General features: G+C 40.5%; 1 protein-coding gene across 1 annotated transcript in view; it reads right to left on the reverse strand.

The window, feature by feature from the left end:
- Window positions 1-26,865, reverse strand: part of jvl (javelin-like) — a 245,251-nt gene that overhangs the window by 134,576 nt on the left and 83,810 nt on the right. The window lies entirely within an intron of this gene.

The raw sequence follows: 26,865 nt of genomic DNA on the forward strand, positions 1-26,865 counted from the left end.
TGTCTTAAGCTAACGTAGTTCGTTTTCTAGCATTCACAGTTTAATTTAAGACCATCGGGCCTCACGAAAACTTTCTCCTGGTACCGCTATCTCTAATTTGACGCGATGGATGAGTTTTGGAGAGATACGTCGCCATCAAAAGTCTAGCTCGAGGATTCACGAAGTGCGTGCGCCTGGCCCATAAACCAGGCGAGGTGGCACCACTAATCACTTCCTCCATTCGAATTCTTCTGCAATCAAGAGCAATAGCGGAAAAAAAACATAATTCGTAGGAGTGAAAAGCTATCAACGCTAATCCTCTTGAGGTACTCATTATTCCTCCGAAGGGACAAACCGAGAACATTTTCACTGCAGCGAAATGATAAACAGGTTCCTTAATAAGCACAAATTTGGCGAGGTAAACATAATTTTATCCACCGTCCTTTCATGATGCGGATCGGATCGATCTCCGATAAACAACATCACGAATTATTAGTTACAATAGTGGAGTTTTAGACGCATTCAGTGGCATGACGGAACAAGTACTGAGCAAAAACCAGAAAATCTTAGCCCCGCGAATATACTATAGGTTCAGATCCGCGTAGTATGATGAGCGCGATTAGACCGCGATTACATATCTCAATCGTTCAATAAACTTGAGAGCAAGAGACGATGAAGATTTTCAAGAACTTACAATATGATTTCACATAATTAATCGAAATTTAGCTACCTGGGGCATTTAATTATTCAGTCCCTTTGGATATCATAGGACGCATATCCCTCTGTTCCATCAGAAGCTAAGGAAGGGCACCACACTACGAAAATGTACGTCAGAGTGTGAAATAACCGTTAAAAACATGACAGGATTCAAGACTTTCTCCCAGCCTACAAACATGGCAAAAAGGATGGTTTCAATTTCAAACATTGTCAAAGTATTAACTGAGGTCCCTCGTAGAAGGGCAACACTGATCTTAATAATTTTACACACATAACAATGTCTACAATAAGTCGTCGCATTAGGGCATCTGAACTTAATGCAATAACTAACGGAGAAAGTATTAAAGCACAAACCAGCAAAAGTCGTTACAATCATTGATTATGGCGAGAACAAAGAGTTACTTTTTTAAATTTTTTCCATCACCTAATTCTCCATCAAGATTCCCCTAAAGAGACCGCCCGGGAAACTCCCCAGCATTTCCTGCTCCGCATTTAAACCTCGCCTATAAGAGGCAGGACAGTTTACGCTGGGCAACGGGTGTTTATCCCCGTCAATCTTGCTTAAATGCGCCTCCCCACCCGCGGCAGACGAAGGATATTTCGGCATACCAGGGACCGTTCACACCACGATCGTCTGGGAACATGTTTTTCTTTCTGGCTTAAATTCCTTCCCTTTCCCTCCCGCGATACGCATGTTGATAGTTACGACATCATCTTCTAAGAAGCAAAAAATAGCCGCCCGAGCGAGAACACATGTGCGCAACCGAGGCCTTTAGGGGAACAGGCATCACTAAAACCCTTCGCCCCCTCGACCTTCCCGACATCCCCTTGAAAAATCCCTTTTCCCTTCCTTTACGAGGATACGTTCGCAAGTCAAGACTCAAGGAATGCCAAACTCGGAAAGAGAAACCATATCATATCTTTTCGGTTCCCGAAAATAATGCCCGGCTCCGCGATAAATTAAGCGACTCGAGGGTCAAATCGCTTTAAAAGATGCCACAACCTTCTTTTTCTCTCGAGCCACTTGCCTTATCGCCGAGCTTAAAACACTTACTGAAACGACGACAGTGGAACTTGCAGGGAAACGGAATGGGTTCAACTAAAAAGGTTCTTGGCTACCATCAATAGTCGACTGAAGATGAAAACGTGGCATTGAAGGCATCCACTGTAACAGGACGATCTGGTGACACACACCCGCCCCAGAACTTCCTCCATTCAAGGGAGTTGAAAAACTTACAATTTGAGTGAGCTTATAAGAAAATTTTGTGATTAGGTCACGAGCGGAGGAGTCTTTAAGTCTGATATCTCAAATTATAGTCGGAAGATAATAAATCTAACATTTCTAGATAAATGACCCCAAAGATGGGACTACTGAGTTCATTCGGTCTCATGTCCCGAGTTACTTAGTATTTACTTGAGCGGTATCAAATTGCCTCACCCGTCAAATAAATAAATCACTACTAAACATTTCATACATAAACTGCAAAATAATAGTGCCCTACCCGGCCATTAATGGCAGGAATAAGGTTTTCAATCCTGAATAGAAAAAAGTCAAGGTTAAAGGCAAATGAAATTCATTTAAGAAACAATGTTTTAAATTTTTGCAGTTTACCCACCGATTACTTGAAGGAACTCTTTGATTTGAATAAATTCGACTGACAAAGACAAAAATCAACATTTCACACACATCAAATTGCACCTTTTTTATTATTGAAGGAGCCGATTACTTGAAGATTATTATATTTTTATCATTGCTATTCTACCGGTTGAGGTAGGGTTTGGATGGGCACAGCCTATAAAATGGTTCAACGATATATATTATTTTTGCTTCTCCTAACAAAACAAAATCCAAATTACCCCTCTATAGCAGATTTAAACATCCAATCGTCAAGAAAATTTCTCTGCATCCATCTTTCCTGCCTCCATTGGGTTTCTCCCAAAAATCTCCTCCTCTCCCCACCATATCTCGCACTTCCTGATTTGTTTTTATTTCTGTCTATTTCTTCTTTTCCATCCTTCTCCATACTCAGATTTTAACAGCCTCAGTACCAAAGTTTGAGCCATTTCTTAAAATCCTTACTCTTCCTCCTTCCTCTCATCAAGTCCCTGCTTCTCGTTAAAACTTTTTTCCCTAGCGTAATTCTTTTTCTCATATTCCTCCTAATTTGATGAAATTAGTTCGAAATATTTCCGAGGTAGGTAAACTGCTCCATTTGGCTCATTAGGCCAAATATTGACTCAAAACCTTTACGCCAATACGAATTGATTCATAATAATCTGTTGTGACTATTATCAACAAATTCGTATTAACAAAAATACTTACAATGAATACTTGGAAAGAATAAAAATTTTTGAGCCCCAAATATTTTGTTTAATTAAAAATATCATATCACAAATGTATATACAATACTATACACGATTTATATAATTATCCCCTTGTCTTTCAAAATTGTCAATTGCCTGTTTATAATTGAAACCTTACAAGCGGCCTGATTTGGCAAATCCGCTAATATTCCGCAGATTTCCAGGGTCCCTTTTACTTTCATCATGGGTTACGTAGCGCAATTAATTCGCCTCTTAATTCAACACGAATACATTTGAATCGAAATGAATATGGTATTTAGGCTAGCACTTGGGACCCAAATTACATTTTGTCTCGGAAAAAATTCCGCCTCGAGTACAACCACTTAGCTTGGGAATAAAAGAATATTTAAGTTAGTTTTTACACGCAAGTTACGACGCGATGCAATAATGGCGGCGGTTAAAAGAAAGGCGTCCGTTATATAACAATATGAGAGATATTTAATGCCTCCCTGCCAGGGCCGTTTGAAGGGATAACCTGTGCCACAGCATACCGAATAAGCTGGGAACTACAGACATAAACCGTAGTTCGTATCTAGCAGGAAACGCTGACGGCAACGCCAATTCGCTAATTTGCCTCGTCCTTCACACGCCGAATCCTATGGCCTTGGCAGAGGAATCGTCGGCTTTTGAACCACTAATATGCACAAACGCAATTTATTTGGCAGGACGAAATACGGTGCGAACCGTTTTTCATACATTCGTACATGGGCAGAAGATCATCTAAATTACCCATAACTCAAATGACGACCCCGAGGAGGGTTCAGACAGACTCTTATAGGGTGTGAATCGAGTTGAGCGCTACTTAATATACAGAAAAACAGGTGGCCTTCAAAGAAGGAATTTTAATTGTATGCACATTATTTTGAATAGCTGCATTCAAAATTTTAACATGCTGGCCGTCCTTCGCAGAGGCAAACAATAAGGCGAAGAAGAACCTTTCTCCTCACGCAAAGTCCTGAAACTCCAATCTTATTCGTCCGCGGATAAATATAAACATACGTCCGCTTCCGATGTTCTTCGGTCACGCAAATCGAGCCGATGCATTGAAATCACTCCATCCGGTTTATTTTTATTAATTACGTCCACTATACTATATGTTCTTTCACCAGGGACATGCGGAACAGCTTGGAAAACAGTTGGAAATGAGGACAACCTGAAATTCGGTTGTGGCTTTATTGGGCTTTAACCCAACTCAGCATACCTAATAAGAACGATATCCGTACCCACTCATTTGATCAACACGACTCTACACAGTACGCGTGCGAATGAATCCCTTCATTCAAGGTCGTAATAATGAGCAATTTTTCGCGATAATATGGTGAATGCCTAAGATGACATCCAAAGCTCAACGTGATGTTAGTGAGTTTAGGCTGGGCTATTATGTTTAACTTAAAAATATTAAAAGTACCTTTAAATTTATATGTAAATCCATGTACACCGTTTACACCTAAACTTACCTTTCTTACTGATTATGAAAGAAGAAAAAATTCTTAAAATTCAGTGTTTCTTTAAAAAAGAAAAAATAAAGTTGACAGACGAAGCGTTTCGAATCATAAGCCGGGTTAAGTTTTCTGATTACTCATGGATCCCCGTGGTTTTCCGTTACTTAATTAGCGAAGGAACCCGGATTAAATCTTTTAGCTTTGAACATTTTTCACTTTGGCAAATGTTTTCTACGGCCATAAAATTCGGCATAAATACCACCTGTGTTAGGACTGCGCAACTCACTCGTATAATAAACAGAAATTGAACACAACTTTGATCGAACAAATAAAAATGACCCGCATATGTTTGGCGATGATTTCACCTCCGTCAGTTTCAAAAAGTCTCCGTTTTCGTCAGGTTTAGAAAAAAATAACACGATAAATAAATAAAGTGGCATGACCGCCGAAACATTTACGTGAATGCACTATTTGTGCCTTTGTTTAATCAAATCCGTACCGTATACGTACATAATAACAACGAATTTAGTGCGGCTTTCAGAAGCCCCACAAATCAGCGCAGGAAATCCGAGATGTCTGGTTTACCCAATGGGCACAAGATTGGAAACGGAGTTGACCCAAAAACCCGAGTTACGCTTGGGTATCACAGATACTAATCACATACTCACAGAGATCACAGCACAACATGAAGCAAGACCATCGCGAAAAGCATTATAAGCCGTGTTTCGCGACAACAACAATGACTCATAGGTACGCAATACCACACACCTTGACGACGACAGACTTTTAGAGAGGAAGAAATACTAACATTTACCTCGTTCCTGTGCTAACGGCGCCTCCGTAAGTGGGCTGTAAACAATTTAATGGACCTTCGTACCGTATTTATACATTAATTAAGAGGCCGCGGTCGTACCCCGAAACGCTGACTTGGCAATTCGCCACGGTACGAGACTACGCCCCCGGAACTACTATTTACGCTGACCATCGACCGAGAAACACAAATTGCGTAGCTTCTCATTACTCATAATCAATACGAATTACCCGAGGAAAAAATGCAGTTGCGGAATATCTTATATATTTAACGAATGAAATTTCAACAGAAGATAATGACTCTCCTCACATTAATAGCAATCACAAAAGGCATTACCACGAGATATACGATTTGGCGGCAGGTCGGCGCGGGGCGTTTAAAGCGACCGGCATGCTGAAATCACCACGGCTGCAGGCACCTAATTAATGATTCAGTGGAGAGCAACGACGACGCCCATCGGTTATTCAATTACGCCTCATTGTTGCTTTTTAAACCAACCACTGTCGGAAAATATGGCAAATTATCATTAGGGGCATTCTCCTTGGAAAAAAAGACAACTCTTACGTCATCGGAATTTTTCCCACTCGTCCTAGTGCCGTCCACACCGAAACAGGATTTCTACTTTTGATTAGCTGGACCAATGTGGGTGCGAAGCATATAACGGAGTCCGCTACTGATTACACCTCATCTATTACACCGGGTCATTAAGAATTTATGACGGATTCCATCACGCAAGAACGTACTAAGGATGCAGCAGATTATCTAGATGCTATGAGATAAGACTAACGAAATCAATTAGATGCCAATTCATGCGTAAAAGACCGGAGCCCTTACTCTTCGGTGGTAGGTAGCCCCTGCCAGATTCCGTCGGGGCATATCGTGATGAAGTAGTCAATCGCTTCCGAGGCCAAATTATTTCGATATTTCTCCAAGAGTCCACTTTGATTTTTAAACCTCTTAGAGGACCCGCGACTTGATCTTGAGACGAGAATTGATTTCCTTGATTAATTTTGTAATATTTTAATAAAAACCTTTGAGAGACTATCTCCATTTTAGACAGCGAAATTGCAGACCTCTTCCTTTATTTGGAGGGCCAAACCGGACCTCCCCCGTTTGGACGTCCTTCAAATGGAAAAGATCAGGCACCAGAGAATTGAAAAGTTGTTGGTAAGCATGACTACCCTGGAGTGATAATCATCTTCCACGTATTTCCGCCCAACCCCCCCGTTTTCCTTGATCGGTGCGGGAGGATTACGATATCTTCTTCCACAGTTAACACTAAAGGGGCATAATTAAACCTTGGGACAACACGGTGAAGTGCTCAAATATCCAACCGGAATAAAAACGCGAACATTAGATTAACAACCTGCCATCAGATTGCATTGATTAATACTTGAATCTGGAATTCAAAGCCTAACAAAATTGAATCGAAATCTATGGAAGACAACATGTAGGTTTGTGAAATCTTTCTCTAAAGACCCTGCACAAACTTTTGATGGCATAAAATTGATTTTTTTCATAATTTTAAATTTTCACTTCATCATGCTTATCCTACAGACTAGCAATAAACTTAAAATTATCTGGAGTTGGGTCAAAACAGATCAAATAAATAATTAGGGACTGAACGTTGATTAAAACTTATAGCGCAAACAAACATCAATTTTAAATGAATGCTGACAAAAATGGATACACCAATTTTAACCTTCTGACCTTTTGTTACACAAGGAATTTGGCTAGGAGTTAATAAGAGATGAAGACGACAACCAAGAATTGCAGCCATTCACTTTGGGAAATGAAACGCCAGGTTTTGGACACTTCCACTAGAAATAATTTAAATTAAATATTTTCTAGTGATTCACAAGAGTTCAAATGACATGATCCATTCACCACAACCTTTGTACTCATATTAAATCCGCACGTAGATGCGAGACTCAAGAGTTAATAAACATATGTAATATCAATTCCAAGCGAAAAGCACCCGAATTTATTGCAAAAATTGGATTTATACCAATTTATTTCCAGTTCACCACCCGCAATAGCCGCTGGACAACATGCCTATCTTCATCGTTAACAATTAAATCGCTTACTAGGACAAAAAATAAGACCTTTATATATTTAAATGTTAAAGGGATTTATAATTTGTTGCATGAAAAGACTTCGCCTTTAAAGGAAGGAAAGCTGGCGGCCTAACAAAAGAAACCTCTGTACATGCATTCGCGAAATGATTACGTGATTCTTGGGAAAGAATTTTGTGAAAAGAGTCCAAGTCACTTCGCATAAAAAGAAATTATCAGACCAGTCAAAAATAATATCTTTACATAGAACAACGACCACACTCCTTGAATGCTACCAATCCGCAAAAGAATTGATTTTACGTTGGAGATTTGGCAAAGACGCGGGATTTCAGGCTCTCACAATATGTCATCCAGTATCCAATGCATTTGATGCAGAGGATGAAACTTGGCATGATTACATACGCCCTTGATGTATTCACACTATTAATGAATTTAAGCCTGCATACTATGGGTGGTTTTCAACAAGGAATATGTATTTCGGCTACCAATTTATTTAATATCATTAGGAGTATCTTCTGAATTTTCCTACCCTATTGGCGCACCCTCACTAACGTGAATACCATGTCGTATATTTAAGTGTCTGAGGAAAATAGGAAATACATGTATACATGGGCTCTGGTGTAAACAATTAAGACAGAATTGCTTGTGTAACAATTAATGAGATACGAAGATAAGAACATAGCGATTACGAAAATACGACTGGAGCAATATCATGATACTCATGCAAGAATTTTACTTATCTCGCAATAGTTCTGCACCGCAGATAATGGAGAGAGATTGCCGAATTAGCATTAACGTTTGTTTCTAAGATCAAATACTTTGCGAAACAGGCTTAACTGACACTAATAGCTTTAAAATCTGCTAAACCACCATTACCTCTGAAATAAGGAATTTCTAAGTTAAATGGCCATCCACGGTTTTCTCCGGATGACGAGACAGGTCCCCTTACCTCCTTCCTCGGTTGAAAGATCTGTCGAACAATCCGCTCGTCCTTGAGACTCGGCGAAAAGGCGCTAATATTTGCACGCCTCCGATTTCTAGGTCGACCTTCCAGCGCGAATACTATTTTACGTGAGTCGACTGGCTGTCACTGTTGAGAAAAGCAAATGCTTACGAGTGAAGGCTTTCGGAGAGAGAATGGCGGACGTCGTCGTCGCTTTCTTTCCTGATTTCACCGAGCCATACGGCATGTTTTGAAAACAACGATGGAAGATCATTGCCGAGTTGTCTCTCCCCACGCAGTCGTCGTCGGAAGTGACAAGTCGCGTGAGTTGTCAAATGAAGGGTAGGGCAGAACAAGAAACGACTGCTCCTTTTTGTAAACACGAAGGTCTTAATTATGGTGAAGACATGAGGATTTTAATACCCAAATGCAAAGCGTTTAAATAGCCGTGCTTCCACTCAGTACCACAAATGTTACTAAGTGAACTGTCAAACGAAAATATAAACAGAAATATATTTACAAGAGATTAAAATGTGGCCCATCCAACATCGACGACTTAATAAATCGGGTGAGATAAGTGAATAAGCTACTGACATTTTTATGCATCTTATTTTCAATACTATTAAAGATGAACACTGAATGATTTATTTTTAACTGATTAGTCCTTGATATTCATTCATAGTAGTGCCACTTCAACCGAAAAGCTTTCTATGGTTAATGTAACTGATGGTAAACTCAATTATTATAATTGCGATATCTATAAACTGGTAGGTAGAACAAACTTAAAACTCCATAAATTAATTAAAAACCAATACAAAATCGTTTCAAGTATATTCAATGGTGGACATCCTATGCTTAATAGCGTTTATGATTAATGTAATTGCAACTTTTATCGCATATATCATGACGTCTATAACAGATATACAGGTACATGGATACCATATCTCGAGCGTACACGCAATACTCAACATTTTAAGAAAATGTAAAAATTATAACTGAAGCATCAACTCCAACTACAGATTACATATACAAGTAACTAGGCACACCCCTGATTGACTTTCTGTACTAATCAAATGAACTACTTGGGAGGACGAAACAATTGAGTTTTATTATCAGAGACAATGATGGTAGCAACACTGCAGGTATAATTTTAATACGTGAAAAGGGGTTTCCTCTTTGAATTGACGAGGGATTGAACCAAAATCTCGATGAATTTAACGGTAGAAATAAAAAGAAGTTCACAATGAAATCATCCTCGTATTTAAGCGAACCAAAAATGGGAGACATCACCTACACCATTTGCGAGTTATTTGGGACGACACATTGAATGTGTTGAGCCTCCAACGGATGGCCGTAGGCGTACCTAATGACTTCGGCTGATGGGAAAGGGAGGGGTCGGGAGATTCGAGCCACGGAACCACCCGAAAGGTCCCTATCAAAAATTTACGAGACTGCTTGCCGTAACATCAAACGAGTGACATTGGCGTTGTGGCACGAAAAAGAATGGGGATACCCGGAAATCGATAAATGAATTTATATATTCTTCACAACTCACTTATCAGCACGTCATGACCGTTGACACAGGAGTAAAAAATAATATTTGGCGCCCGCGGAATTCGGACGAGGTTACTTGAAATGGGAAATCACACTAAATACGCTAACGTCATCAATATTTATCGAATGTTGGTTACTGTGACTAAAAACTGAGCGTATGCGAGTCCAGTTTATGCTGTGCGTGCCGTTGTCCACCATTTTGCCCCAACGACGGTGGCAGATAAGAGTAGCGACCTCGGAAAAGTACACGTGAACGGTGACACGATATAGTACATACCAGCAGAATTTCCATACATGCACATACCGACTGACAGTATACCTCAGTCAGCAGGCATGGAATATACCGGTACTTGGTACCAAATACCTAAATGCACTGTTCTACCCATAAAAAATGTTTTTACGAAAAATATCGAGGTAATTAGAAGAGGTTGGAGCACGCAGAAGGGAAGCCTAGAACACGACTGTATTCATTTGTTGTTACGCAAAAAGGCAACATTGCATTAAATTTTTCAGCAATGTCATTTGTCAACGTGTACAGGATTACATTAACTCGAGCACAAATACAATCATTACTTGATATGGGAAAAAAAACTTTGACAGCAGTAAGCTTCAACTCCAGATCATAGATAGTTACGACTGGGCATACTTTCTGATCACCGAAGAAAGCAACGCCTTAATTTTCTAAATTATTTCACATTTTCTACTTCATTGCGAGACGAAACTTCGACAAAAAAACGGTCCATACATTATTAGATACTGACTCAGGCGTTACTTGGTGGAAGTCTTTTATACTAGGCGTAAACGAAGGAAGACTAACTTGGCAGATTCCATTAGAATTTTAATTTTTCACTACCGTGGTTTCGTCGCGGGGCAACTTCATCAGGTGAGGTTGCCATGCAACGAAACCATGGTCGTAAAAAATAAAAATTCAAGCGGAATCTGCCAAGTTAGTCATCTTTCATTTACGCCTAGGTCTTGGTTTTACGGCATGAAAAGTGATTTGAGATGAATTCACAAAGTAAGAAGTTCTATCTAACCTAAGAGCCATTACTTCAACCAGAAGTTACCGTCGTGAGTCAAAGAGAGGGTAGCCAGAGAGGGTTGACAAAAGGCGAGTGGCGTTATACCGGTTTGCCAGCCGAGATTCGGCGCGAATCAGGTGCGTGAGTACCGTAAAATATCATATTTCATAGGCGGCAGATACCCTTCGTACCGTCAGCGCTAATTTACCAGCACAAAATCAGTGAGGGTAGACTGGAATGTAGGGAAGCATACAACGCTTTTCGTGCAACATGCGGGAGCCGCAGAGAATGCTGTAGTGGCGGGCAAATCACCTCCGGGAATAGGCCATACGCAAGCTGTTACCCGGATCGTCGGGAAGCACATAATCATGCCATATAGCACGAAGCTCTAAAGGGGAGGTCAGGAATTCCTCCCGAGAGATTTTTATAAATAAATTCTTTAGTAAATCACCATCAAGTAATCACTGGCACGACGGAGAATAGATGTCAAAATGTACGGAATGAGAAATGAGTGAAAGGAAAATTATTATGCGGGGAATAATGAAGATTACACGGTTGGGTGAATAACCAAGGCATGTTTTTGAAGGCCACGCGAAAAACTCGTATATCCCAATTTATAAAAACCTGACAAAGCAAATACTAAGAAAAATACAGGAGCATTACCACTGAGAAAATAGTGGAACATAAACAAGGTGGTAAATTAATTAAAGTTAAGGAGTTATGAAGAAATGGAAACATGCAGAGAGTACAAAGCTGCAGTAAAAACCACAACCAGATCACCTTCTGCTGATAACGAAACAGGATAAAGAAGAATCCTCCACAAAATGAGGTGACGCCGTTAGATTTGTTTCCTTAATGGGGCAATAGTGCTGAACAGATGTGTCGATAAAAATGGATACGACGCCTTTCTCGAATAATTTCTTTTTAAGAAATCATAAATAACGAAATTCCTTTACATTCATTAAAAAGGAAGCACATTAACCAACATCTGTGTGAGTCACACCAATATTAAGGGTACAGTATGGACAAATGCCGATGTATTTTTAATCTGGCGGCATTCAAGACTGATTTCTCATTACTTGCAGTATATTTATGTACAGTGAATTTTACTGTTTACCTGACACGGAACGGGCTCTTTAGCAGACGGGAGAATGTCGATGGTTTCCTTCAACGCTGTGAACTTAACGAATGCTACCACTCACCTAACGACCAACGGTGCAAATGAAATTATGATACAATTAAAATGAAATAAAAGATGAAGATACTGATACATACATATGCAACTCATTAGTAATTCATGCATGAAGCATCACCATGAAATAATTTCACTAAAGAGATTGCAAAACGAAGATACATATAAATCGCATTCATATGCAAACTGTACACGAACGCAATAATTTATTTTTCTAGAGTCGAAGACCGGAAAAACTGCCATAAGCAGGGAAGATCAAGCACATTCGGCGATTGAAACTACAAAGAGAAATGCGGAAGTAATATAGAGACTTCGCTGATAGAGATGCAAGAATGAGTTTATTAGTACTACTGTAAAAGTTCAGGGAACCTCTATTTTTAACAAAAACAGAGATCGGAAATCATGGAAGCCTCTATCGAACAGAGTTTTTAAGTATTTCAGGTGAGCACATGCACTGGGAAAGGAGACCGGAACGACAAAGAATCCTTTGAAGCCTACTTTCTACGGAAATGCTACCACAAATCTCGCGCAACAGGCCAAGATGTGTGGGAAAAGAGAATTAAAACAAGATTGCCTTTTACGCAGCTGAAATACATACATAATAAAATAGAAATCCCGTCGGAGAATTGCGATGAAGGCCAGAAAGCGAAATTACGTAATTTTTGGAATTCTGATCTCATGAAACAACCACTCCCCGTCAAGAAGGGCGATTTTTGAAAGTGGATATAGGAAGGAATTTACAACTGGTGGAAAGAGAGAGAGAGATTTTTCGTAAGATATTTTCTTCGCGAGATACAATCAATTTCAGTCCGTTGTTCTCAGTACAAGACAATTTTAATTAATATCATCAGTTAATTACCCTGGGATCCCAAACAGATCAACTAATGAACCTTCCTTGACGAAATCGACCAGATGATTAGTTAAAAGAGAAAAGACCTCGTCCGCGGTTATAATTAGACGTAAAATAATCGAATTTCCGCGATGCATTACCTATGTGCCTCATTTGTCATTCCGTATTTTCATAATCACACAATGACGGGCAAGTAAGGCAGGGAAAGAGATGATGGGAATGAAAGGGAGAGGGGCAGAAGTTTTAAAGAAAACCGAGTCATTATCAAAATGTTTGCAGAGAGCAAGCAACCTCCCATCTATATGAATGTTTAATTTTGCTGGTGAATAAACTTTGGAGAAGGCCTAAAAATGGCAACGCTCAGGGAACTAACACTTACTATCTCACGACCTCGCTCGACCCTACCTCATTCATCTCTTACCTCTATCCTATTCTTTCAATGCAAAAATTAAGGTGGTTTTAATTCAAGAGCTACATTACAGCGAAATGTCAAATCATCAGACATCGATTCGATGAGTAACTACGCTACAGACTCAACTGTTATTCATTCATAAAATAATCTTATTTGAATAACTTTTAAACCATGAAACTGGGCTAAAATAACTGTTGAAGATATTTCCATGGCTTTAATGTGGCCACTCATTCCATCTTATGTCAGACGAATTGTTTTATCAATGAATATTTATAATATCGCGACTCTTTAGTAATCAATAGAGGCAGCTAATTTTTTATATGGTTATAAATAAATCTGTGGTACTTACACTTCACGAAATTCATTATGTGGACACTTATGAAAAAGTAAATATACTAATATAGCATAAATGTTTTTCTTCTATTTAAACTTACTCGTATTTGACCAGAGATTGGACAAAACATGGTGTGCAATAAAGGGAAATAAAATTACTGGGCCAATACGACTAAAAGAGAAGTAAAATCCGATATCTTTATGACACTAGCCATTGGCAAGACAATTCATCATCTTGGATTAGTCGCTTCGTTTATCTCTAATAAAAACAAATACAATACAACGGCCATTGCTAAAACTAATATTAAACATGACTTCGAGTGAACTTCATATGGGAGCGCAATGTTACCAGATGTCTTTAATAACATGGATCTGCCCATACTAATAAAATATTTTACGGATAATCCGTATTGATAGGTTTCATATATCTTCACATAACCTCCTTCAAGGGGAAATTTAATGAAATAAAAGAGTATAGGTGCAGTTAAACACTAATCTCCCATCTTCAATTTTTATGGCCCTAAATACGCCAGGGACATATGGATAAAAATATCATTCACAAACCTAATTAAAAGCCACGAGGAATCACGTTATAATAAAAGCACGTAATCTCGAAATTAAGTTCCTCTACAAGAAATTATATTGGTATAAGCGTCAATATAATTGTTTCGAGAATAAGCATACGTATGCATAGCCAACTATTTTACTAAGACTATCGCTTGGTGTTATCAGCTACAAGATAAAAGGCCCTCACCTTGTTTCCACACCTCAGCTTAGAGCAAACGTGCCGCATCGTGGGGTTGATGAGTTATTTGCCCTCGTATAAATCCTTCTGTGAGTAGTTTCTGGAGCGGCAAAACAACAAATGACTGGATCCCTTTGTCGGATGGCAAATGTCTCCAGAAATATCAAAAGTCATGACATCATACGCACCAGTTTGAAGGCCTGAACGTTGGCGTAATGAATTCGTTTGGAGAGTCCAAAAGAAGGATCAAGGGTGGAGCGAGAGCCCTCCTCCAAGGAAAATCCTACGCAAAACGTTCGCTATCCGTGATCGATCCTCACTACAAAATTAAATGAACATCACTACCTGTAATCTAGCCAAGTATGAAATAGTAGAGCATGAAATGTAGAAACAGGCTTCATCATAAAATTTATAGACAACCTAATACCAAAATCAAGCAGCTTGAGAGACCGACTAAAAACCTCGGTAATTGCCTACTTAGTGGAAGCGGTTCTAAATTAGAAGCACCTAATTCGACAACTTGCACAGCACTGCATTCAAGTAATATGAAGATTTAATGAAGTAATAATAAGCATATGAGGTTCTCAGATGTCTGAGGTATAACAAGATTAATTCAATCCACGAAAATAAATTTCAGCTCAATACTAGGCTAAGAGTCAAACCCAAAACTTTCGAATAGAAAACTTTCCCCGAGTAAGTCACCTACGGTAAATTCAAAACACCCCCATACTATGGTCACCGTTAAAAGGTTTTTTTGCGTTATATATGAGGTTATAGCTCACGACGTCCTAGGGATCTTGACGCTCTTAGGGCGGGGGGAATTGTGCTCCTATCATCCAATATTTACCGATGCGGTTGGAGTTCAAAAATCCAATATCCAACCCTACGCAGTAAAGGAGGAGTCTAAAAACTGTGACGCAGCATTCGGAAGCCTCGAAGACAAAGATGCGAGTCAATCATCGGAACATAAGCCGAAATTGAAGATCTGATCCAGTAAAAATACCCGGAGGTAACCCGTGAGGGCGCTACATCTTTTATTACGAATACGTTTGCTTACCATCGCTCCGAAATTGTACATAGAGTTGTTTCCAATTTTTTAATGCTCAAAAGAAATAAATATTACATTTACTAGAGAAATAATCGAAACAGGTGTCGCCGACAGACTTGATCCGAAGCCAACGTGACATCTCCCTACCCTCGCCTTTCCCTATCCAGGGCTGACCACAGAATACACGAAATCACGCACGCCACCGACTCCCGCCACGCACGAGGATGAATAATGGGGCAGTGTGACAATAACGGCTCAAAAGACGACACCCATCCTGCCACGGCACACGGGGCCGACGCACAGAGAGGGGGGAGTGAGGAGACCAACAGAACGCCGTTTCACTCCAGTCATCCGCCGTGGGTGGGGATCAGGCTGGAGAGAGTAGGGTCGCGGGGGGGGGGGGGAAGAAGGCGAGATAGAGAGAGATCGAGATGGATACTCGGGAGAGAAAGGCACGAAAGGGAAGACGGAGGGTGGTGGGGGGGCGGGAGTTGTCGGGGGCGAAGAGGGAAAGGGCGCGGGCGGACAGGGCGTGGTGGCGGCGTAATCGATCTAAGGGAAATAAGAAGTTTGCCCTTGAGAGGAGGCGATCACGGTGATAGCCTCCCTTGAGCTGTGCGAGTGATACTGCGGGCCGGCCGACTGGTCTGAGGGGACTGGGGGGGGGGGGGGGCGCGGAAGGGAGCCACAGCCGGGCGGGGATGCCGGTGATGATTCAAGATCAGGTTGCGAGCAGGGACGCGGATTACGGACACAGGCGGGACTGACGGGGGTGGCTGGGTGTTACGCGGGTCGGTCGGCCGCCCTCGCTTGTGTCGTAACGATGGCGGCGGCTATCTCTAACGTTACCGCGTCTCGAGAAGGTCTGTAAGGTGGCACTTCCGGTCTGGAGACTCGTTTGATTTCACCCATTGAAGGTATTCCGCCTATTAATAGGTGTATAGGTGAATGTGATTTAGACGGTCCCTCAACTACTACTAACCAACATGAATCGCCAGAATTTCCTTTCTGCCCACCATTACTTCCAACTTCAGTTGTTCTTAACGACTACTCTTGCCTTCATGCTGTCCAAAAAGTCTTTTCTCTTCCTTCCTCATTCTCGCTTACCCAAAAATATACTTTCTATCACGGCCTTTAACACCTTCTTACCTCTCAATATTTCCTCTAGCAACCTCCTCTCTTTGCTCGCCATTTTAAGACTTCACAGTTCGTATTCCTCCCTGTCCAATATTTCCTCCATTCCTTTCCGTACTCATAATTCAAAAACCACTATCTTATTCCCCAGCCTCAAAGATCAGGTTGTGGATGCATAAAGCGTTACGCTATATTCTAAAACCTTCCCAAATCTTTCTTTGGCATCTTTGATCAGTGCACCTGTCGTGAATTCTTGATTCGTGTAACTTCTTATTTCACCAACAAAATCATTATCTTAAAATCCCCACTGCGATGTCATTTTCTTCTCAAAAATGCTGCCTAAATACGTGAACTGTTCCACCTGCTCTAGTCTATTCCTTCCCACCATTACATCAAACATTGAAAGTTTGTGAGGACTCTTATAATCCCAACATAATCCGAGCGAAACGATGCAGATCTTCTTCAGATTACGGAAACGGCCATCATTTATTTGGATTTTAGGTCGAACTTCTCTGACTCTTTCGGGAGAGAAAGTATAGTTTTTGCAGGCAGAAATGTCAGTAATGTCGACATTTTGCCACAGGGAGATTTTCGCTCTAAATGCTCGAATTAGTAGACGACGAGCACTTTAGTTTAAGGTCGGCGGATGGCATACATCTCACCCAGAGTCATCCATTTAGTTTAAACTCTAGAACCAAAACTTTAACATTTTAGAAATTGAAAAAGAATCCGAAAATAATTTCGTGTAACGTAAAACAAAATTCGAAAGGCAACTGTCCAAAACATTCTATTTGCTTGTAGCGAAGTTAAGGATATTTTCTGTATGAGAAAAATCCACCCATATCAATTTTATCTTAAATGATCGCTATAATCACTGTAAGATTACGTACACACAATGTTAAATTTCCGCATTGGAATTCCAAGATTAAGAGGGACGGAATGCTTTCGCGTATTGACATAAATTTGATATAGGAAAGTAAATAACATAACAGCGGAGTGATCTTGAAACATTAATGATCATGGGGCCCAATATCTACCGAAATAAACAGCTACCATCCACAATACGATGGTGTTGCAGTCTTCCTCCTAGGAAATTAGAGAGTAATTTATTGGCTGAGGGTAATTAACACAGAATGGGACATTTGTCCCTCTTTACGTCAATGCTCCAGCTATGTGCTATGTCCCAGCGAAGCGCGCTGTAAGGAAAACAACAGAAAAAAAAGGGAAACGGTAGGAGGGGAAAAGTCATGGATACTACCCCACAATAATATCGATGACAAAATAATGGAGAATGGAGACAGTTTATTGGTGAATTTAATTTAAATAGTTGAAGTAGGACAGCATATCTTAAAGAGGGTGCCACTACAAATTGGCGCAACCATGATCATAAACATGTTATTAAAAATGTAACACATGTCCGAACTAGACAGGCAAAAAATACTTCTGTAATGAACATATGTGATGCGATACTTCTGTAACAAGCATATACCATAATCATAGTCATTTAAATGATATTTTGAAGAAGAAATGTGAACATTTTTTGTGCTATCTTTTTTCTGTCGCGTATTTACAGGACATCAATATAAGCAGGCCAGATCATTGGGGTGAAAAATGATTCTTCCGCCATACGGTTTTTCGTATTGTAAAAAAAAACAATGCTACCTCTCATTCAGGCTTTCGACAACACGGACCTAACACGAAATAGTAGTGCGGAATTTCATACTTATGAATCTTTTGAGTTCGTCCTCGGTGAAAATTTTATCGTGATTCCAAGATTCTTAAGTAGCACTCCACAGTCTGGATGCGACAACTCGGCATGAACGACGAAAAATAGTAGTAAAAAACGAACGAATTAAGTTTAACGTCGGCTTCCCTCAAAGGAAAATTCAGGAAACCCCACTTTCAACGTGTCCAAGGCCAGAGAGATGGTCGAAACTCCAACATAACCTTGAGAGAGAAAAATTCCCGACTAGAAGGCGGGATGAGGTTTGAATTTCCACGAAGAAGTCGGCAGAACCAAGGGAACGTACGTGACCAGTAGACTATAAAAAAATTAGCAAATGCGTTCCAAAAAGTTGAGCCATAAGTATCATTAATTTATTTGAGCAGCACTTTTTCAAGCATTCCCTTTTTCTAGAGCCTCCAGCCCCTCTCACTGCCTTTCGAGTCAATTAATTTGCCATAATATATAATCTGATAACCGAATGCTACATTAACTAATGAGTGGCTGCGTGATATCTTTCTAGTACAGCTGAATAATATTGCGGCATTTCCTTCTGCAACTTATTCGACCTCCTAATTATGAAGCTAAAATATAAAATTGTAAGGATTTAGTAGAAGATGCACAAAAAATGTCTCCAAACCTAATTGACTGCTCCACGACGGTGTAAGAAAGGACCACGACTGTTTTTAAATTGATGATAAGTACCCTGCATTCTGCTAGGTTATTTATCAGTTAAAATAAACGAGTTACTTCACCAGTAAAATTATTTCCACCTAAGTAATAAATAGTTTGTTTTTTCAATATCATTGAGCAAGAAGGATTCCATGAAAGCTACCAAGTAAGTATGGCCAACAATTCAAATATATGAACCTTTTTAAATTCGATCAACACTGATAAAAAGATAGCAGAAAAACTCCATTTGTATTGCAGATTTAAGAAAACGCTCCAAAAATTGAGCACATTATAAATTATACTGTTAATCAACATTTCTCCCTGAATACCATCTATATCCGGTAAAATTCGTCTGGAAAGTGGCCTGTGACAAAACCGATTATGCACTGAACAATAAGGTATCCAGGTATGACGGAGGAGTGAAATCGAGACCATCAATTCTCACAAGTTTAATTATGCGCATATGTGAATAAAGCTGTTTTTGGGCAAGGTTGCCAGAGGAGAACGGATCTCTCAGTTAATACAGGCCTAATTGAAACACTTGATAAAAAACGTGATGACTTAATTTTTTAATAATCCTAAATTTTAACTAATCCTTGTTCATTATTTCCAAATTCAACGACAGAACTAACCGGCAGATTTACATAACCTGGGCCGCCTCAAATACCTGTGCTCAACAAGTAACGATTCGGTTAGTCAGGCTGTCAGATCGCTCGCCCGTTAATTTGAGGGTCACGTGCTCAAATCAGCCTCCTATGTACTGCGAAAGCTTCAAACGAGACAAGGGTTCCGATCGCCCTGAGTTCAATTACTGCCACTAATGTTTACGAAATCGTAAGCTCAGCGAACCTGCACTTTTCCTTCTTATTCCATCACTCCTTCGGCTTTTCCCTTTCTTATTCCCCGCGCGGAGGGAGTTTTCGCAACTCGGCAACCCGCTGCGCCTTACATGGTGGCCGTCAGATGGGGGTTCAAATGGATCATTCAGGGCATACCGATGTAGCGAGGCTGCTCACAATGATAAACCGCCCCTAGATCCCCCGCCGTTCACGAACCACTACTACTCCAGAGGTACGCCATCCCGCGCAAACTCCGCTCCACCATTCCCACCCTAACCCTCGGCACAAATTATCTCGCGAATAAAACACGCCCACCGCCTTTATGTATGGTCCTGTGATGACTCGAGGAAAGAGAACGAACGATCGACGTGGAGGAGGTGGCTGGGGAGACCTCCAAGACCACCATCAAATGCGTAGAACAATGCACTTCGGGTCGGAGACCGAAATAGGGGAATAGAGGAGGGAAAAAAATGACTCGTCCCACCCACCTTAATCAAGAGGTAGAGGGCAACCTTGAAAAAGTTTGGCTTCTCCTCGTCCTGGCAGGAAAATGATTTCCGTGCACACTTTACCTTCCAGGCCTGGGAGGAAGCGCTTTAAAGCCTTAGCGAGTCCTTGAGATAGTTAACGACGTGAAATCACAAACCGGGGTGTCTCCCCCCGTCTATGACGTATTAGAGAGCCGGCTGTAGTGCACGGCGGCAGACTATGTATATGTATGCAAGAAGCTGCTTCTGTTCGATCACAGGGACGATCGAGAGACTTCCCATTCTGCCGTGGGTGAGAGTCACACAAGTCCAGCCTCGGGTGAAAGCGCGGTGGAGCACGACATTGGGTGACGGATTACCACATACGTCCGCAACGCGAAGCGATCGCGATTTTGCGTCGGCGGGACGAAAATTTTACATACATATATATATATATATATATATATGCACACACACACATCCATATACTTACTACGCCGAAAATACTTTTCCCCCAACGGATAGTAGGATATCAGCCTCAAGAAACAAATAAATGATAGAGCAAATGCCATGTTGAGAGTAATTTATGGCTTGGAAAACTGTCGAACCCGAGGGAAATCACAGGAGAGTTCGACGCTTGGGTCTCCGTTGCAGTTTTGATGAACCACAATAATGAAATAAAATTCACTCCGCCCCAAATCTTTGAGAACACTAGGAAAAAAACATAGCTTCATAAACTCTTCGATGGTAATATTTAGCTAGGCCTCTTACCAGCGTTTACATTCCATAATTGAATGTAATTATTACGAATTAAGGAAATGTAAAACTTTGAATTTTGGAAATAAATATTGCAAACATTTTAGGAAACATATCCCAGTTGCAATGCTTAAATATTTTAGCGTTGACAAATATTCGATGATATCTCCTCTCTCAAACTGCCTGCTCTCCGGGAAGTGGTTTCACTTAATTTAGTTGCTATTGTAACTTATTTTGCGCTGAATGCCCCCCAAAACGTTGATGACACTTGATTTACTATTGCGGCATTGTAGGGAGCCTACTCTGAACCCAAGGACGTGAGCTTAATCTCAGTCAAACGATAAGTTTAAAGAAAATCAAATTTGCAATCTGAAAGATACAAAGACGTTCAATCACATCCAGATCATCCGCGACGAAAATTGTAAAGCATGCTTGATGCAAGAAAGACTACCTATTTCATTTTTTGACGGCATGAAAAAATTTAATCGAAATTCAATTTATGATTCATACATTTTTGCACTTGCATTTCTAGTTGAAACAGACATCGTGGTTTTGTATTGGAATTAAATTCCGTGGATGGCTTAACGAAGGCGGCAAATTTCTTATGATACCTCAAAGCTCATTTGGGGAATAAGTATTCGAAGAAGGTTGCAAAACAGTACACAGTACCTGGATGTGAATCTTTATCCGCGCCCGTCTGCAAGGTGCAAGTTATTGGCTATTGTTGTTACTAAGTTGGATATCAGGCCCGTGATTTCATCCCATTGTCTTACTCACCTATTTCAAATGTTACGACTAACATTGAGCTATACTGCGTCCCCAATAAACTGATAATTAAATGTGTGCCTATTTCACCAACTTTTTAATGCATGCGAATTTGATTCAGTTTAAATTATCCACCCAAAAACATTTCTGGGTCATATTCCTGGAGTAAATTAAAGTAAAATATAAAGAAACTGCGCCAAACTAAAAAAATAGAATGAAACGAAAGATGTTTTACTTAAGGCTGTGGTGTTAAACGGGCAAAAGCTAGAGAAATTTAAGAAAGTGAAAATCTATCACAAGCCACAGCTAAATGAGTTATCCAATTTCCAATTCACAATAAAGTGCTAATTGCGGAGAGAAAAGACGAATATGGCGAAAGAAATTCACCAAGTTTTGCGACCTAAGCGCTAATATAGACATTCAGAAACAGTGATTAGTCTAAATGTCATCTTTCAGAGGAGTGAATGCAATATTAGACTTAGCTCCAATAATGGGACACAAGTTTCCATATGCAGGGAGTATTCGAATTACTTCTGCAACATTGCATGCCTCAGGAATATTCACAGGAGTAACTCATTTCCATTAATATTTTTCATGCCGTTGAAACTTTGCAAATCATCTATGCCATCGCGCGAGAGGTATCCAAATTGATGGATTGTGTCATAACTATTGTATAATCATGAAGCGACAGTTTTAATCCTGTGCACCACCTATTTATTTTACGCGTAGCTGGCGCTAAGCGGCTGTAAGTGGATAGTTTTAATAAAAATATGATCCGTCTCATTTGACAAACTCATCGTGCTCCCTTGATAAGGTGAAACTACGAAGCAGTTTAAATTATAGTGTCGGTTCGAGACGAACGAAGGTTACGTCCTCAATGCTGAATAGCAATAAATGCGACAATCAATGGGCTGGAAGAAACGTGAGCAAAAGTGAATAGGTGAGTACCACTTCCCATTCTGGTGAATAGTTCCTTCGAGGGATTCGCAATCCCGGAGTTAATTTTCCATTTAAATACTATATATCGAGTGCTGACAGGATTTATACGTAGGAGAGGCTACTCCAAGATTAACTTCAATGAAATATAACTTTTTTCAGGTGAAATCAGATCATTCCCTCACCTCTTCAATAAAGATATATCACCAAATGATATCGGATACGCCAGAGCATGCCAATCGCGAAGGCTCGGTTCTTAGCATTCTTTACGGTTGGTATTACCAACGTCAATAATATAAACAAACCCGAAGCCAAGATTCAACTCAGTAGAAAACCATTGTTTCGTTTGTTTTGGACGTTTTAATTAACACAACGAAAAACAAGGGATAAACAATTAAAAAATATCTAATCGAGCAGTCAGGGTCGCCAGAGTAGAATTTTCATTTGAGCAGGGACGTCGACCCGCCTAAGCTCAAACGGGTTGAGGCCACCTAAGGTAAAGGAGAACGCGTAAATGCTTCATCCATTTGCCAATGATAAGGGAATAGACTAAGCGTGGGGGGCATATTTAATAACGGTCCATCCAACAGGGGGAGGCCAAGAGAATTTTAAAAAGGACGTCCACCCATCCGCACGCACAACGATTACCGTTCAAAGCGGTATACGGATGCCAAAATTCAACCCCTAACGCACTTAAAAAAAACGCGAATCCGCATGTGAGTGAATGCGCGCGCGCGGACTGGCGGAGGGAAGGGCAAGCAAGCGGACGGCGAGGGAGGGGACACGCCGCGGGATTGTCGAAGAGAGATCAATTAGCAGGCAACACGAGCGACGCCCTTCGCTTTCCTACTCGGCATCCGGTTCCGCAATGCATTTGCTGCGGCCCCTACTCCTCCCACCACCCCCTCAGACCCATTAGTCCTCCTCCCTCTATTATCTCCCCCGCTGTATTTGGGCTTCACTGAATACCTCCCCGGACCGTCAGCCGGGCTGACCGGAATGACAAAAGCGCCTCACCTCCAACGACCACGGGCGATATCAAAGAGATACCAGCGTGCTTTTCGAACTCGACGCCTTGACGGATTATTTTCTCGAAGAAATATAGGTAATAGTACTGTAAGGACTAGTTGTAGAATAACAAGGCAAAGACAGTTTTCCCAAGTTTGGTTCCGGTCAGATACTGAAGATGCTCGCTGCAAACGCAAAGGAAACGTTATTACAACGCGATTCCAAACTCGCTGCAAGAAGGTTTGGATTTGGATACACAATTATCCTCTTCGGTACACTTACGACATTTCGCAAAATTTCATGTGAAAGAGTCTGAAAAGCCTCGCGAATGACAGCCATCTCTGTGCCGCCTGGCAACACTTAAATGGCTTTGGGCGAGTCGTACAGCGTGAAAGCAAAAGAAGAAGCAATAGCGGGAAAAAAGGAAGTTCCTTCGCTGAAAATCTGAGTCGCCGTAATAAGTGTGTCGGAAACGGAAGGGAAGAGTCATATTAAAGAATAATAGGTAACAAGAATTTCCGGGAACTGGAGGAAGTGGTCTATTGGGTTACAAGAAAAAGTTCAGGGAACTACAGCCAATCCAAGCGCCAGTGATTTAAAAACGTTGTTTAGGTAAACAAATCATTGCTTTTCCGAATACGACCGAATGTTATTGTGAAAAAATGAGTGCACTGTAAGATTTTTACTATATAAATATGTTACTTTTTTTACAATTTTTTTAACAAATTTATTCTTTACAACTCCAGTTTCAATAGCTAGTCATTTCCAAGGCACACCTTAAAAACATTTTATTGCAAATCTTTGTTTTTACAAAATAACTTCATCACAATATAGATGGAACCCACAGCAAAATTTTAAATTATAATATATATAATATATTACCATATAAATTTTATTTAGTCGAATTCTGAGCCCCTGAGATGGATTATACGAGGAACTGAGTGTATTCCGATCCACGGGTACAAACAAGAGAGTAAAAAAGGCAAAGAAGAATTGCAGTCTACGTATTATCACGAAAACGATTTCTCAAACGTACGTCATAGCCTTCACTTCCTCTCCTCGCCTCTACTCCCTCCCTTTTCAATTCTTCTCCGCGTCCAATGAATGAATGAGTGACTCGAAAGTGCGCGATTGCCCGGTTAGGTTATCGCCCTAGAACGCCGGGCATTCCATCAGGGAAAAGGGACACTGCCGTACATACAGACGCAAACTTCTAAGGACAGTAGGAGAAAATGAGACGAGACGAAAGAAATTACGACGCGGATGGAATGCTAATCACCGAGCGTCCCGAGTATTCGGCCGTTACATAGTTTATGAGCCGAGGATATGATGCCGAAAGTAATATGTAACGTATAATTAGTTACTTGGGGAGACGATCGACATTTAAAGTCATTTGTGAATACATAATTCTTCATGGAATACATTACTCTTCATTTTTCTCGTTTCTTTAAATACTTTTTCACAAAAAGAGATGCCGCTATTTTGAGCAGTCTTTAAGAGGAAATTCGCACATTATGATTTTTCGCACTCAAAGGTTAGGGTTTGTGCGCACACAGATACCATACTACGGGTTAATTTCAAACGTGAAGAATGACAGATTCATAGGGAAAACACTCATTCCACAAGCAATTGGTAACTTTGTAAGCGAGCACTGTGTGCTTTTATGGGAAGGATAAGCAATTTTTGTTTTCTCGGGGCTGGAAGTAGACAGGAGGATGCGGTTGAGCTTAATATACGAGCGTACTCAATAATATTACAAGACATAATACGCACATGGCTGCGCCATACAGTGCATAAGGTTCGTGTAGCTGTCTGTAGAGCATAAAGCGTTTTCAATACTTAAAAAGGCTTCGTTTTTTGCACATGAATAGCATGTAATCTAACGTCTTCTCCACTTGCATTTAAACCATGCACGTGATAAGCGTACGTTCGTGGGCGCGATAGTTCAAAAAAGGTCGCACGTCGTGTGACAACGAACCCAAGAAACCCCTCACCACTGATCATCAGCACTTTTACAGTGGGTAAACGCGACTATCGCAGAGACTTCCTCAAGGGACATGGAACCATGGCTTTGAGACGTAAAAATGTGCACGTATCCACAGAGACTATGTTGAGAAGTAAAATAAGTTTCAACATTCTGATGTCGATAGCTCGACAGGAAAACATTAGACGACATTACAGCTTAAAGGAAACGTAGTTTGGAATGCCTTGGCTGTTGCTCAATTCTTCAACAGCGAAGATGTGCTGTGACAAAAACTTCAGGTAATCGATGAGATAAACAAAGATTAATACGGAGGCAATCAAAAGAGTTGTTCCCGAAATTTCTTTCCCTGATACATATTAATGAAAACCCAGCCAAAAACGAGATGCTTCGCAATTTTAAAATTTTCCTTGTTCGCGGAGGTTCCGACATTTGGTTTATGTCAACAGATGCCCTACCCCTTCAAATTTTCTCCTAATAACCGCAAGCTCCTAATCACACTTTATCATTCATTAGGGTACATTGGCAAAAATCGCGATTCTCCACTATGTTCATTACATTTTACTTTTTTCGAGTCATAAGTAAGTACTTTCATTTTCAGGGTAGAAATCGAATTAAGTGGGAAAGACATAGGGAAGACGGACTCTCAAGGACATAAGCACAGAAAATTATGGTAATCTACACAATATGTTGTAGCAAACTATACTCCAGTAACAAAATACAAAAATTTGGCTGCTTTCATAGAAGACCGATTACCGAAAAAATTGCACGGATCTGATATTTTTCGAAGGCTACCCTTTTCCGAAAAAATATAACGATAACATCACAGAAAGATTTTGCTCATCTTTTAGGCGAAAGGGGAATGGGGGTATACAGTATTCAGAGTGGAGAATCGGAGAAGGGAAAATGGAGTTTGTCAGCCTTCCACCATAAAGCCAAAAATAAGAGTTAACCATTTTCTTTTTCCAAATTCCATGCCTACCACCAACATTCCTCTTCCCACTTTCCTCCTATTCAAACCGAAAATCCCCTCCACCCACATGCTCCCTCTCTCCCCATCTGCTCACCTTTTATCTCTTCCATTTCAAACCCGGTCT

This window comes from Hetaerina americana, unplaced genomic scaffold, assembly GCF_022747635.1.
Source record: "Hetaerina americana unplaced genomic scaffold, ioHetAmer1.1.p SCAF_15, whole genome shotgun sequence".
Classification (NCBI taxonomy): Eukaryota; Metazoa; Arthropoda; class Insecta; order Odonata; family Calopterygidae; genus Hetaerina; species Hetaerina americana.